The following is a 13,598-nucleotide window of genomic DNA, read 5'->3' as shown; positions in this document are numbered from 1 at the left end:
CCGCGTGCTACGAATTCAGCTGGCCCCGAAGCTGTGAACGTTCGTTTTTGGCAGCGACTTAAAAGTTTAACTTTTCAAAAGAATGTTTATTTAAATTAACAGTTTGGGTGGGACAGGGGTCAGGCCGGCCGGGCCGGGCTCTGGCGCGTGGCTTCCCTGTGACGTGAGTGTGTGGTGGGCGAGTGGCGGCCGTGGGACCCCCGGCCTCAGTTCCGGGTGGCGTGTCCCCGGCCTGTGCCCTGTGCCCGTCGTGTCCCACGTTCCCTCTGGGCGAGCCCCCTGCCCCAGCCGCCCCCCGAGGGCTTCAGGCGTCTCGTCCACCAGGCCCGGCTCCGTTACCCGTTTCCGGGGTGGAGGCTGGGCGGGCAGAGGGGCTGGGATGAAGCAGTGAAGTGGGGAGACCCCACCCCGGGATCCATCCACGCCTCCCAGGGCTGTGCCCGGGCGGAGGGGGACACGTGTCTACTGGGTCGGGCCCATGTGAACGGGTGAGCTCCCTCCTGAGGCCTCGGGGGGCGCCTGCCGGGGCCGGTGGGAGGCTGGAGGGACGCGGGGGACCCAGAGCTGCTGACATGGCGGCCAGAGGGGCCATGGGCACTGGGCCGTCTACACCGCCCTGGGACGTGTCCCGTCCCCACAGCGCCTCCCTGCCACCCCGGCCCCTCCCTCCGAATCCCAGCCAGGTCTTGGGCCCAGACAGGGGGGTGGCCCAGGTGACAGGGCCAGCGTTTCTGGGCCGGGGCTCAACAAGTGGCCATGTCCGCTGGGGCCCAGGGCCTGGAAAGCACAGTGAGGGACCGAGCTCACCCAAGCCGGGGATGGGGGACGTTCACAAGATGTCTGTCTGGGGACCCTCAGGGCAGCTTGTTGGGGCAGCCGAGGGTGGGGAGCGAGAATGTGTCTGCTGGATTCTTCCCGCCCTGGACCACCCGGCAGTGTGACCTCAGGTGCTTCACCGTGTGACCTTGGATGACCTTGACGTGTGACCTCGAGTCGCTTCTCACTGGCAGAGCCCTTTGCTGGACGGTGGTGCTGGCCTCTGGCACGAAGGGGCCCGGCCCAGAGCAGACCCTCGGAGGCGTCGTGGGTCCCCCTGGACGCGGGAGGCCCCTCCCGCTCCTCAGGCTGAGCTGGACCCAGGACGTCTGAGTGACCCAGGTCTACCTGCGTGTGCAGCTCCGGAGACGGGGAGGGCGGAGGGCGCCCACCCGCGCTGTCGGTCTGTGTCCCCGTGCCCATGGCCCTCACCGGGCAGAACCATGTGGATGCAGATGGAGGCCTGGGGGCTTCTCGGCCGGCCCCTCGCCGCAGGCTGCGCCCCCTCGCTCTCGCCTCCTCCAGCTGGAAGCGTCTCCCAGGTCCCTGTCTGTCTGCACCGGCTGGGGCCTGGGGGGCAGGGCTGGGGTCCGAGCCTTTTCTGGGCCCCTGAAGGGAGGCTGGCGGCCCAGCGGGTGCCCAGGGTCCTCGAGCTCAGGTCACCGTGGCTGCGCTGAGGGAGGAGCCCTGGATTCACCCCTGGGTGGGGTCAGAGTCCGGCCTGGCCTTGGGGCGGGGACGGTGGGGGAACCGGCCTGTCCCCCTCGGTGCTGGAACCCACCCCACGCCCTGCGGGCACCGGGACACAAAGCCTGGGGTTTCTGCAGAACACAGCGGCGCCTGTGTCCAACCGGGCCCTCCAGCCGCCAAAAAATGTGGAGCATTCGCTATCTGGCCCCGGCCTGCCCGTCCGTGGGCAGCGGTCCATGCACCAGCCACCCGGCCCGGCAGCCCCGTGGCCCCGGGGCCCCTCCCGCAAATGCACAGCCAGGAGGCCCTTTGTGCTTCTGCTGTGCAGGACAGACAGACAGACAGAAACTTTTCTCTCCCCTCGGGGATCCTTTGCAGGCTCTGGGCTGGTGAGGGAGCCGCCCCACACAGAACGCTGCGGGCTGCAACCCTCCCCAGCGGGCCGGGCCCAAGCCCTCGGCCATGGAGCACGGCCCTGAGCCCCCGTCCCCCTTCCCCGGGGGACCCTGGGCCCTCACACCGTGCTCACCCTCAGGCAACAAGGATGGGTGTGGCCAGCCTCAGGTGGGACCCCAGCCCCTTCCTGACAGCTCAGCTCTGTGCCCATCACCAGGCCACCACTTCTAGGCTGTGGGCCGGCCGTGCCCTTTGCAGGGTGTGGGGCCAGCCGGAGGGCCTGGCCTGGGGGCCGGGCTCAGCCCCTCACTCTGGCTCTTTCTGAGATGAGCTCCGATCTCTTGGGCCTGGTGGGCCTCACCCCATGGTGGCTCTGGGGTCCGGGGGGACAACGGGCACCTTGTCTGGGTGCCCTGGGCGTGGGCTGGCCGGGGCAGGTGTGGGGGACCCTGGCCTTTCTGTCCAGCTGCCCCCAGTCCGTCCTGGTCCCCGCTCAGCCCCGCAGGCCCCCAGGGAGATGGGGCTGCACCCCCAGCACCGCCTGCGGGGTCCCCGGTCTCCTCTGTCCCCAGGGGGGGCTCCGGCCTCTCCCCGCAGCCGCGTTTCTGGAGAAGGAGGCAGCTGCGACTTGCCCGGACCTGCGCTCCCGAGCAGCTGAGGCCCCTGGAGCGGGAAGCCCCGCGCCTCGTTGGCCCGAGTGGCAGAGCAGAAGCCGCGGGCGCCGTGAACTCTGCCTGACCCCTGGGCTGCGTTTCCCCCTCTGCCGGCCCAGGCGCCCCGCCCCGGCCCCCTGCACGGCCTGGCAGTGCCAGCTCCCACTGTCCCCTCCGTGGAACGGGGGGCCGGTCACCCACCCAGACTTCCCCCGGGGCCATGCATTCCAGACCGCGGCGGGCTGTGGGGCCGCGGCGGCTGGGTCTCAAGAAGTTCATTCATTCATTCCACTCATTCATTCTTGTCTCCAAGAGCGTGCCCTCCGAGGGGGCTCCTGAGGCTGCTGGGGTCGGAGTGGGCGGGTGTGCTGGCGGTCAGCGGCCTCACACAGGGGGCCTCTCCGTGTCCGGGCCTCAGTTTCCTCACCGTGAGGTGGCTGAACGGCTGGGTTAGACCACCGTGGACCGGAGTTGTCCCGGTTCTGTGCCCCGTGATCTTACGTGGCTCAGAGATGGCGATTCAGGAGCTCGTTTTCATCTGAGAGTTTGTGGTTTTAGCTCATTTAGTCTTCGGTCCACTTTGAGCTGATTTCTGTGTACGGAGCAGGGAAGGGCCGACCCTCATTCCCTCCCACGTGGGTGTCCGGTCGTCCGTTTGTTGAATGACTATTTTCCTCCCACCGAATGGTCTTGACGCCCTTGTCGAAATCAGTTGGCTGTGGACGTGAGGGTTTCTTTCTAGACCCTCCTTTCCGTTCCGTCAGTCTGTCTGTCTGTCCTGTGTGGTCGCCTCGCGGCTCCACCCCCAGCGTTTGTCGTGGGTTTGAAATCAGGAGCTGCCAGTCCCCTGATGCTTTGTCAACATAATTTTGTCTATTTTGGGTCTGTTGTCTCTCCAACTGAATTTTAGGATCAGCTGGTCAATTTCTGCCCAAAAGCCAGCTGGGATTTTTCACCGAGATTGTGCGGGATCTGCAGACCCGTGTGGCGGGTTTCCCACCTGGACGCCGCGTCACCGGTTCACGAACCCGGGTCGTCTTAGCCTTTATCAAAGGTCTTCGATTTCTTTCAGTGACGTTTCCGTGACTCTCAATGTGCGAGTCTTAACTTCAGGTGCTTTTGTGAAATCCACTCCCCAGCAGTTTTTTCTTTTTGACCCGATTGTAAATGGAATCGTTTTCTTGATATAGTTTTGGGATCGTTTGTCGCTGCCGCGTATTGATCAACGTACGGTCGGCTTTGTGCTTTGATCTTGTGTCCTGCGACCTCGTCGGCTGTTTCTTAGCTCTGGGATTTGCATATGTGTGTGGATTCCTTGGCTTTTTCTACACACAAGTCCTGTCAGCTTCAAGTAGGAGTTTACTTTTTCCTTCTCGATCTGTAGTTTTATTTCTTTTTCTTGCCTAATTGCCCCGGCTCGAACCTCCAGCTCGACGTTGACCAGAAGCGGGAGAGCAGACACTGCCGTCTTGCTTCTGATCCTGGGCAAGAGTTTTACATCTTTCGTCATTAAATACGGCGCTGGCTGTGGGCCCTACGTCTGTGTCCTTTACCAGGGTGAGAAGTCCCTGTGTCTCTAGTTTGTTGACTGCTTTTTATTTTATTTTTTTTTGAGGAAGATTAGCCCTGAGCTAGCTGCTGCCAATTCTCCTCTTTTTTGCTGAGGAAGACTGGCCCTGAGCTGACATCCGTGCCCATCTTCCTCTACTTTATATGTGGGACGTCTACCACAGCATGGCTTGCCAAGTGGTGCCATGTCCACACCCGGGATCTGAACCGGTGAACCCTGGGCCACCGAAGCAGAACTTGCGAACTTAACCACTGCACCACCGGGCCGGCCTCTCTAATTTCTTGGCATACAGTTGTCACAAGTCTTTTGTTATAGTCCTTTTTATTTCTGTAAGGTTAGTGCTAATCTTGGTAATTATCTCAGTAAAGTCTTAGTAATCAAAGATTGAGTCTTCCCTCTTTTTCTCTCCATCCGTGTAGCTAAAGGTTCATCAGTTTTGTTGATCTTTTCAAAGAAGCAACTTTTGGCTTTCTTAAGACTTTCTATCGTTTTCTAGTCTCTGCTTTATTCATCCCCCTCTAATCTTTATGATTTCTTTCCTCAGCTTATTTTGGGTCCAGTTTGCCCTTCTTGTTCCAGCTTCTTAAGACCCAAAGTCAAGTTATTGATTTGAGATCCTTCCTTTTTTATGACACGGGAGTTTGCAGCAATGAGTTTCCCTCTGAGCACTGCTTTGGCTGCACCCCCTAAGTTTGGGCGTGTTTCATTTTCATTCACCTCAACGTGTTGTCATTGTGTGTACTTCTATCTGTGTTTTTTTCTCACTCAAGAGAACATCACCTTCCCGGGTTATTAAATATTCTTCAAACCCGTGATTTCTGCTGGCTTCCAGGAGTCCACTTGGCTGAGATCACCACCTGATGGGGTGTAGATGACCCTGTTGTCCCCTGCTCCCGGCAGGGTCCGGCCGAGTTCCTGGACACACAGTCTTTCTCACATTTAAAGGCCCTTGTCACATCCTGTCACCCCCCCCCCCCAGGCAGTGCTGCGCTGTCATGGCGCCTCTTGGGGTGGCCGCGTGGATTGCCCAGGGGGCCTGGGGCCAGCCCTCCTGCAGAGAAAGGAAGTGAGATGCCGCGAGCATGGCACTGAGGGGGTCGTTGCCTCCTGGATGGCCCTGCTCGGCCTCGGGGGCCGGGGAGCCGCCTGGGCCCACCTCCACGGTGGTGGTGTGCCCCCCAGCAGCCTGCACACGGCCTCGCGATTCACAGCCCACCTTCTCTGTCGGTTTTGCCCTCGGCGAGGGGTTTGGATACGTAAAGTGTCACGATTCATCAGGAGACCAAGAGATGGGTGAAAGCGGGTCTGGGGAGGCTGGACAGAGCAGGTCGCAGGCCCTGCTGTGTGACCCAGGACAGGCCTCCCACTCTGGGCCTCAGCCCCCGCGTCCTGAGGGGACTGTCCCGCGATTATCAGGGGCCGCGGTTTGCAGAATATTGGCAGGTGAAGGCGGGCTTTCTTCAGGGCCTCCCGTTGGACACCTTAAGGTCCTTCTTAGTGGGCATTCTCTCTGCGAAGACCCTTCCAGATGGGGAAGCAGGACAGGGACCACAGCCGAGGGGCCGGGCCGCAGAGGCGTCACCCACCAGAGCAGGCCCCCCATCTCCTTCCTTCTCCTCCCTCCCTCTCTTTCTCCCTCTCGCCCCCTCCCCTTTCCCTCCCTCCATCTTGATTTCCTTGGAGCCCTCAGTGCCTGGGGCTGCAGCCACCCTCCTTGGGATTGCAGCTACCGTGGGGAGACCCCAGGGACCCAGAGCTGCTCCTCCCAGACGGAGCCTAAGGGGCAGCAGTCCCAGCTCCGGGATCGTGGGGGGCCCTGGAGCTGCTCTGGCGCTGGGGCCCGGAGGGGCAGAGGACTCTGTTTACCTAATACCGGTGTGTGTGTGTGTGTTGGGGTTGGGGGGGGCTTGGCAAACAGCCCTTGGCTGCGGGCCGGCGGTGCTGGCGGCCTGGGTGGCGTCAGAGGCCCCTCAGGCCTGCATACCTTCTCTCTGCTCCCGCCTCCCCCGTCCTTAACCGCTGACCTGCCGCGACCCTGACACAGGAAATCCCGGCAGCTAACCGCCACGGGGCTGGTGGGAAGTGAGCGTGCAGGGGGACGGGGTCTGGCGCTTCCGAAGGCGCCCTCTCCCTCGCCGAGCTCCGCGGGAGACACCTGAGCCGACTCTGGGCCCCTTGGGGGCGGCCTGAGGAATGTGCAAGAATCCTAGTGCGAGCCGGCTGGGATCTAGGGCCAGAGAGGGAGAGCCACATGTCTGTGGACACCGAGCACCGTTCTGTGGCCTGGGGACCCCTGAAGAACAGCCCCTCTTCGGGGCCCCCCAGACGCACCCCGACATCGGAACCTGGATTTCAGTGCCCGGTGGCCGGGGGTTCCAGTGCTGAGCGGGGGAGGAGGGCGATGGGGAGACAGACCCACTTTCAGAGGCAGCAGAACTCCGGTGCCAGATCCCTAACAGCCTGCAAAACAGCCTTGGGGAAAAAGCAGCCCCAATCATCATCTCGTGTGTTTCAAAAATTCTGGCATTTTCCCCTCAAAATCTGTCCTAGTTATGCTTGAGGTCTCCTGACCCCAGAATACTTTTATTTATGACAGAAAAATCATCTCCATGGCAACGCCTTAGGAAGCGGCAGCTCGAGCTGATAACTTCCCAAGCAGCGAAGACAATAAATGGATTTTTCACAAAACAGCAGAGAGCGACTCCCGCGTGACCCGGCCTTGGGCAGTCTGGGGAGGGGGTGGGGGAGGGAAGGGGAGACAGACCCCCTGAGGCTGAGGTTGAGAGAAGATCCGGGCGTTGATCTCTGCTGGATTCCATGGGCAGCTGGCACCTGCCCTTCCACCCTGAGCAAACAGCACCCCGGGCGGCACCAGCGGCCCTGAGCAGTCGTCCATCCCAATCGGTCCATCCCCATCAGTCCATCCCCATCAGTCCATCCGTATCAGTCCGTCCGTATCAGTCCATCAGTCCATCCCCATCAGTCCATCCGTATCAGTCCGTCCGTATCAGTCCATTCCCATCAGTCCATCCCCATCAGTCCATCCCCATCAGTCCATCAGTCCATCCCCATCAGTCCATCCCCATCAGTCCATCCGTATCAGTCCATCCCCATCAGTCCATCAGTCCATCCCCATCAGTCCATCCCCATCAGTCCATCCCCATCAGTCCATCAGTCCATCCCCATCAGTCCTTCAGTCCATCCCCATCAGTCCATCAGTCCATCCCCATCAGTCCATCCCCATCAGTCCATCAGTCCATCCCCATCAGTCCATCAGTCCATCCCCATCAGTCCATCCCCATCAGTCCATCCCCATCAGTCCATCCCCATCAGTCCATCAGTCCATCCCCATCAGTCCTTCAGTCCATCCCCATCAGTCCATCAGTCCATCCCCATCAGTCCATCCGTATCAGTCCGTCCGTATCAGTCCATTCCCATCAGTCCATCAGTCCATCCCCATCAGTCCATCCCCATCAGTCCATCAGTCCATCCCCATCAGTCCATCCCCATCAGTCCATCAGTCCATCCCCATCAGTCCATCAGTCCATCCCCATCAGTCCATCCCCATCAGTCCATCCCCATCAGTCCATCCCCATCAGTCCATCAGTCCATCCCCATCAGTCCATCCCCATCAGTCCATCAGTCCATCCCCATCAGTCCATCAGTCCATCCCCATCAGTCCATCCCCATCAGTCCATCAGTCCATCCCCATCAGTCCATCAGTCCATCCCCATCAGTCCATCAGTCCATCCCCATCAGTCCATCCCCATCAGTCCATCCCCATCAGTCCATCAGTCCATCCCCATCAGTCCATCAGTCCATCCCCATCAGTCCATCTCCATCAGTCCATCAGTCCATCCCCATCAGTCCATCAGTCCATCCCCATCAGTCCATCAGTCCATCCCCATCAGTCCATCCCCATCAGTCCATCCGTATCAGTCCATCCCCATCAGTCCATCAGTCCATCCCCATCAGTCCATCCCCATCAGTCCATCAGTCCATCCCCATCAGTCCATCCCCATCAGTCCATCCCCATCAGTCCATCAGTCCATCCCCATCAGTCCATCCCCATCAGTCCATCAGTCCATCCCCATCAGTCCTTCAGTCCATCCCCATCAGTCCATCAGTCCATCCCCATCAGTCCATCCCCATCAGTCCATCAGTCCATCCCCATCAGTCCATCCATATCAGTCCATATATATCAGTCCATCCCCATCAGTCCATACGTATCAGTCCGTATCAATTGGGCTCTGAACTGCCTCTCCCATCTCCAGCGTCTGCCTCTCCCAGCTGCATGCCGAAGTCACGTCTGTGCCTCATCTTCCTCACTTGAGAAATCGGCCGTTGGAAGAGCTCCCCTGGTGGTCCTGGGAACACAGGATGCTCTCTGGTCCTTAGGAATCCAAGGCTGGAAACCCTGCTCCGTAGCTGTGCTCCCAGGGCAGCCCGAGTTCCACAGTGAGGACAACTGATCAGTTCCAGTGGGGAGAGTGTTCTCATCATGCAGGGGCTGGGTGCCCCTCGCAGGAACCTCTGTTGGAAATCAGAGTGGGGCTGCCCCTCAAGTCCCATGAGTCTCACTTCCATTGAGTCATCCATCCACCCACCCATCATCCACCCACCCATCCATCCATCCATCCATTCACCATCCATTCACACATCCACTAATCCATCCATCCACCCATCATCCACCCATCCACCCATCCATCATCCATCCATTCACCATCCATCCACACATCCACCCATCCACCCATCCATCCATCCATCCACCCATCATCCACCTACCCATCCATCCATCCATTCACTCATGCATCCATCCGTCAACCCATCATCCACCCATTCATCCTTCCAGCCACCCATCCATTCTTGCACCCATCCACGGCCCCATCCATCCACCCACCTACCCATCCGCCCATCTATCCACCCATCATCCACCTACCCATCCATCCACCCATCCAGCCATCCATCCACCCATCATCCACCCATCTATCCATCCAGCCATCATCCACCCACCCACCTATCCACCCATCCACCCATCTATCCATCCTTCCACCCATCTATCCATCCACCCATCATCCACCCACCCACCCATCCACCCATCCATACATCCATCCCCCATCCATCACATCCACCCATCCACCCACCCACCCATCCACCCATCCATACATCCATCCATCCACACATCCACCCATCCACCCATCCATCCATCCATCCACCTAACCATCCATCCATCCACCCATCTATCCATCCTTCCACCCATCTATCCATCCACCCATCATCCACCCACCCACCCATCCACCCATCCATACATCCATCCATCCACACATCCACCCATCCACCCATCCATCCATCCATCCACCCATCATCCACCCATCTATCCATCCACCCATCATCCACCCACACACCTGTCCACCCATCCATCTATCCATCCTTCCACCCATCTATCCATCCACCCATCATCCACCTACCCACCCACCCATCCACCCATCCACCCATCCACCCATCCATCCATCCATACATCCACACATGCATCCATCCACCCATCCACCTACCCATCCATCCATCCATTCATCCATCCACCTACCCAACTATCCATCCACCCATCTATCCATCCGCCCATCATCCACCCACCCACCCATCCACCCATCCACCCACCCATCCATCCATCCATCTATCCACCCATTATCCACCCATCTATCCCATCCACCAATCATCCACCCATCATCCACCCATTCATCCACCCATCCACCCATCCATCCATCCATCCATCCACCCATACATCCATCCGTCCATCCACCCATCCATCCATTCATCCATCCACCATCCATCCATCCATCTACCATCCATCCACCCGTCATCCACCCACCCATCATCCACCCATCTACCCATCCACCCACTCATCCACCATCCATCCATCCATCCACCATCCATCATCCATCCAGCAAACACATCCTGAGCACCTACGAAGGCCCTGTCCCTGTGCTAGGCACGTCGAATCTTTACCCTCATGGAGTGAACTATTAAGGGGGAAATTCAGGCACTAACCACACAGGTGAACACACAACCGCAGACTGAAGTGCAGACTTGGAGGAAAATGCACATGGCTGTGCTGCTTGGATCCTGACTCTGTTAGACGCCTTATGTTTTAATCCTCGCAACAACCCCATGGGACGCAGAGCCTCATCTTTACAGGAGGGGAAAGTGGGGCACAGGTTCAGTGAGGAACTTTCCCCAAATCTTGGAAGCAGAGGAGTCAGAATTTGAATTTGGGCCAGACTGGGTTTTAACCTGTGGGGTCTTTGGTGTCTCTGGGGCTTGGGAGGGAGTGCTGAGGGCACCCGAACTGGTCTGGTGGAATCAGGGAAGACCCCCCCGCCATGTGAGCAGAGACCCCAGGACGAGCGGTGGGCCATGGGCGCAGCAGGTGAAGGGTGTCTGGGCAGAAGGATCAGCTGTGGGCAGCCCTCCGTTGACCTGGGGAAGGCTCTGCTGCTAACAGTGGGGAGATGGGAGGTGGGAGGGCTGCCCGTCCCCTCTGCCCAGCCCCCCCAGACCACCTGTTATCAATCTCAGCTAATGAGCCACCTGTGAGGAGGGGGAGATCGAAAGATTAGGTGAGTTCAGCCTTCGGTTTCCAAACACTGAAAAAAACGTAGACAAAGCCATTCTTGAGAGGAGACGCCGCTGTCTGGGGCCCGGGCTGCTCCTTGGAGCCATTTGAGGCAATTAATTAGCGGGATCGGGTGCTGGCTCCCCGCCGGCCACACCAGCCCCGCCTCGGCCTTCCTGCTTCCATGGGAGGCCGGCCTCTGTCGGGTGCTCCTCCTGGTCCAGGGTGTGAGGCGAGGGCTGGACGCAGCCTGGTGCCTGCAGCTCACGGGACCTGCTGCCAGCCGGCTTCGGTGGCCTGGCCCGGCCTGCCCACCCTCGGGGGGCCTGCCGGCCTCTTTCCAGCTGAAAACAGTGACCCCGGGGTGGGGGCCAGCGCCTGGCACGTCCTCCGCCCCCCGCCCTTGCTGAGCATCGCCGGGACTCCGCCAGGGGTCTGCGCAGACAGTGGCTTAGGCTGGGAGGGGCGGCCCGGGGCTCCAAGGTGGCCGCACGGGCCAGGCCGCTCACGGTCTGGGGCTTCTCTGGGGGGCTCCGAAGCCGCGTCCCTGTGAGCAGATGTGTGAGGAAGGGACGAGCTGCAGGTCAGGACCCCTGCAGGCCCGGTTGGGAGGTCAGCTCCAGCCAGGGCCACGAGGCAGCCCCCTGACCCCCCACCGCTGCCCACCCCACTCCTGGGGCCTGCGTTCCTGGTGGTCTCGCTCCTGGGGTCCAGGCCCATCCTCACTCTAAGCCTCCCGTTTGGGGAAGCTCCCCGGTTTGCCCTCTGAGAGCTTGTGCTTCCCCCGCTCTCCTTTCTGATATATCGGGTCGAGGGCCCCCCAGACGTTGCTTCCTGGTCTAGACGGGGCGTCTCTCTCCCCGTCTGGTCCCCTGGCTGCCTTATCCACCCCCGGTGCCCATTGCGTCCAGGGCCGGGGGGTGTTGGCCACTCAGGGTCTGTGCACCTGCCCAGCAGCTGCGGACAGGCCTCCCGCCATCCCTGACCCTCGGCAGCCCTGCCACCTGGGCTTCTGGAGGTCTCCACTCAGAGCCGCGGTTGGAGGCCCCAGGAGAGCCAGGCAGTGAGGCCAACGCTGTGCCACCCTGGGCTGGCCCCCGGCTCACCCACATCAAGGCCACACTGAGAAGGCCACGTCCACTGAGGCGGGGAGGTGCTGGCCGCGTGGTGCTCCCCAGCGCTGTCTTCGTCCCAGATGACCTGCCCTCCCTCTGGACAGGGCCGGCCCCGAGTGGCTCACTGGGCGTCCTTGGAGATGGCACCTGGTGTTGACTTCTCTGTGCTGGCCGCTCCGGCCGGGCATCCTCCCTGGGCCCCAGCTCTCGAGCTGCGCCGTCCACTCATCGTCCTTTGGCTCCCGGGGTCTCCCTGAGCTGCCCCAACGATGGCGGAGACGGAGCGGGCGGCCGGGACTCGCAGACGTTTACGGATCTCTGGCCACGTCCCCGCAGCCGTGACCACGCGGTGCCATCGTCATCCTCAGTAACAAGTGGGTCATTTCGCACCTCGCTGAGGAAGATACATGGATGCAAACAAGTAGAGACGTTCACACCGGGAGCCACAGGGAAACGCAAACCAAACCACGGGGAGACGTCCGCGCAGCTTCAGGATCAAATTCCTCCCCCCGCCCTCCTCCCCATCCTCCCCCCACAGGGAAGCTCTGGAGCAGCCCTGGTCCTTCCCACAACCCTGGAGGCTGACGTCCAGCTGGGACGCCCGTGTGACTCCGAAGGCCAGCAGACCTCCCGCCTGGGGAGAGAGATCTGGACCCCGATACAGACGGATTTCAGGAAAACCACCGGAACAGAGTGTGGGCGTGACCCCGGGGAGCCCCGGGTCGTCGTCTGGCTCAGCAAACTCATCTTAGAGACGGGAAAGCGGGGCGTGGGGCGCGACGAGGCCCCAGAGGAGGAGGACCGGTCTCCCTCCCGGCTGTGCCCACGGCCCCGCCTCTCTGCCCAGGTGGATGCCCGGGGGCACAGTTTTCTGTGGCCTTTGGCGCCGACGCGGCGCCGTCCACACGGCGTCTGTGAAATCCGCCAGCGGAGTCTTATTCCTCAAACTCACAGCCTCTCGAGTGGAACAGCCCCGTTTTAGGAGGAAAACCCAGTTTATTTCTGCCCACATTTGGGAGCATGGATTCCAAGACATGAATAATTCATCGATCTCCCCACTCGCTCTGCCTCGGGGGTCGCGAAGAACGGCTGAATTAGTTTTGTGATTTAATGCGATGAAAACAACCGCAACGCTGCCTCGGTCTCTCCCCACCCCCGTCCTGCAAAGTGCTCGACCGTCCGTGGGCGTCGTCTCCTGAGAGAACCCCGCGAAGGGCTCCCCGCGACCGAGGCCCCAGGATCCCGGCCCTGAGCACTCAGTCAGCTTCCTGTCCTCAGGGCCGCTGGGATCACAGAGCCACCCTGCGCGGTGGTCCGTCACGGGGTGGGTGGCGTCACGGGCTGTCACGAGGACCTGAGCTCCTGTGGAGGACGGGGCGGCCCCCGGTGTCCATGTGGACGGGGGTCCCTGCACCAGGCTGGGCCGCAGGCAGCCCAGGAGGAAGGTGGACGTCGTCCCTGAAGCCGCCCTGACCCTCTGCCCTCCCTCCCCCTCTGCCGCCCGAACGGGGAGAATCCTGAGGGACCGGGGAGGGCAGAGCCGTGGCCACTGGGAGCCCGACCCCTGAATGACCCACCCTCCGGACATGCAGCCGGGCTTCACACGAGTGAGAATCATCTCTTCCATGTCAGCCACAGAGGTTTCGGGGTCTCGGAGCGGCTGACCCCGTAACGGTCACCCTAACAGGGTGGGCCGGCCGGCAGGGACGCACTTGGGAGCCCGACACCACAGCCACACGAGCACAGCC

Source organism: Equus przewalskii, chromosome 12, assembly GCF_037783145.1.
Source record: "Equus przewalskii isolate Varuska chromosome 12, EquPr2, whole genome shotgun sequence".
Lineage (NCBI taxonomy): Eukaryota > Metazoa > Chordata > Mammalia > Perissodactyla > Equidae > Equus > Equus przewalskii.
This window is presented reverse-complemented; position numbering follows the sequence as displayed.